The following is a 3,036-nucleotide window of genomic DNA, read 5'->3' on the forward strand; positions in this document are numbered from 1 at the left end:
AGATGTTTGTTTTGATGGGTTTTAGCCATAAGAACATCTTATGTGCTCATACAAACCCTAATGCTTGGATCTAGGTTTCTCTATTGTACATGCAATTCATCCAAGACTTTAAACCCTAGATCTAGCATATGATAATCAATATTAACATAATAATGGGTTTAAGATATTACCTTGATTGTTATGTAGTAATAACAATCTCAAATCCTCCTTGTAATGACTTTAGAAAGCATAGAGTCACAAATGTCACTCCTCTAATGGTTCACAAACACCAAGAGCAAGAGGATGAAGAATAAGGAGAGGAGAGTCTGCCCAAAACGTGTGGAAACCCTAAGGAATAAGTTGCCCACGTTTTTGGTGCCCAAGGGGTCCTTAAATAGTGAGGCTATTAGGGTTATCTAACAAGGAAACCCTAATTTGGATGCTTAGGCCCTAAGAAACCCATGAACTCCCTCCTTAGAGGCCTTGGATGATTTCTAATGGGTTTCCCCATAGAATTCGTCCACCTCTCTAATATGGAGTCTATTAGCCCAATATTCAACTATCACACAATTGACAGTTCTAGTCCCTTAAGTTTAATTAATGTCTTTTAGCCACAAACTTAATTCTTATTAATTCTTGACTAATATTAATTAAACAATATGATTTCTCCTTTAATATATTATTCTCATAATATATTAATAAATCATAATTAATCCTTTCTCTCCATAATTCATCCTATCAAGTTGCTTTGGTGAAGGCAACCCAAAAGGACCATGCACCATCGGGTCAAGTACATACCAAAATAGTTATGGACTTAGACACTAATCCAACAGTCTCCCACTTGGATAAGTCTAATAACTATTCTGCGTATGACTTCAGATCCTGATCTGCAATCGTAGCTTTCCAAAGCCGCTGTCAACTCTGATCTTATCAGATACGCGTGTCCTTTAGATAAGGGATCATATATTCCTCCATTCTAGAAATCGTATAGATATAATACATGAATTCTAATCATTCTCTCTATACTTTTTCCCGACTTTCGATTTATGACGACTGACAACAGACTACAATTGAACACATCAAATTAGTCCCGGCTCGGCCAAGCGCTTAGGTGCCATCACTAAATCATCAAAGGGCCCAAAGATATCGCTTTTATCCTACTTTGGATAAAAGGAACGGATAAACTTTGACTCAATGCTCGCTTGCACTCACTTACGGAATTACACACAACAATATGTTTTATAACACCAAGTTCCTGGTGCGTTTACATATTATCAATGTGCAACCAACTCGCAAGATACAACTCACACATCTTGGTTTCAAGAATATAAGATATTATTGTCTCACCAATCACTCGTGATAAAATCCATGAAGTGATCCAAGTGAGCGTGGGTTTGATCCGATGCTCAAATCATATTCATAAGCACTCATGAACGTTGCAGCAAACATTTGCTTATGTCTAATACACTTTAGACAATCCACACACCAATTCATGACAGTCTTCATTCATACCTACTTCCAACATATGAACGACTGTGGTCCGTTCGAATAATTTAATTGTTCTGAACCAATTTAATTATTCAGGAAGTCAAAACATGCAAAGTGAAACACAAGAATAATATTAATCCCATATGGCCCCAAACTTTTAAGTATAAATAAAACACCTTTTATCTATCACCATATTGATTACTCATTATTTGTTGTTTCGGGTAATCAACTTCTTACTTGAATTATTACTACACTTGTCCCATGCTCTTAGCATGCACACAATGCTTACCTATGGTTCTTACTTTGTGAAATATATCAAATGAACACATTTCTAATCATATTCATTTCACAACTCCTAATCCTTTTCACAAGTGAAAGAATGTCAAATTCTTGCATCTTATAGAATATGCTAGATTCTAACATTTTATGCAATGATCCTTTTGTAATGTCACTGCACTAAGGTCACAATGACTATTGCCAATGAATTATAAAGCTCTCTACCGGGAATTGTTACAAGACAATTCCATAGATGTGATGTCTCTCACTCAAAGTACATTCCTTTTGCATAAAAGTTTCTAATCTAAACATAGATTCTTAATATCCAACTCATAATATGGGAAACCTTTCCATACTTACCAAATGACAACTCATTCTTAATAGAATCTTATCTATTCATAATAATGTCGATATGCTCCATCCAATATCATACTTCCAACTACTCACAAGCGACCAATCCTTAGCAAGCTTTGGATCGTCCTTTGATAGTTGTTTAATTATCTTAGTCAAAAACGATTCTTGTCCTTTTCCCTCTAAATGCGCTAGACATTTGGAAAATTTTAGAATGGTCAAATATAGTAGCACTGACAATCAATCCTATACCCGAAGCGTATGGGACTCGATGCATAATGTCTTACATAAAGATATGATGCTTTATCAATCTTCTGTCATAATATTTTATGTGTCTCGTTCTTACAATTCGAACTATGAAGAGGGATACCATAATCATAATCGGAATTTAAGAACACACTATGTATCCTTTGACTAAATTTATTAAAATTTCTCAATCTAAGCTTTAGATTTTGAAACGAAGTACAATATTCTCTTCCTTAATTATAGCAAAACAACTATTCAACCTTTACGACTTTCCAAAGTATAACTCTTGTTTTCTATAATTAATATTGCTAACTTGCAATACTTGCCTTAATAATCATACCAGCACAACTTTTATGCTCCCACTATCACGATGATTATTATCATATAAGCATAACACTTATGCTTCCACTAGCTTTGACATGTTTTAGAAAACAACTGAACTTCCAGAAAACAATACTTATTGAATTTCTGAAGTTCATATTTCTAATACCTAATGCTTTGATAATCCTTTATCTAAGCTTCTTAAACTTATACACATTTGCCTTAGATAGCTCATATGTGTGTCTTAAACAATTTAGACTAATTGCCAAATCTCACAATTCGAATTATGGAAAGGGATACCGTAACCATAATCGAATTCGAGAATACAATTTCACAATCACTATCTTCTTAAAATCTCTCTCAGTGAAAGCATTT

The sequence above is a fragment of the Lactuca sativa genome, chromosome 8 (assembly GCF_002870075.4).
Source record: "Lactuca sativa cultivar Salinas chromosome 8, Lsat_Salinas_v11, whole genome shotgun sequence".
Classification (NCBI taxonomy): Eukaryota; Viridiplantae; Streptophyta; class Magnoliopsida; order Asterales; family Asteraceae; genus Lactuca; species Lactuca sativa.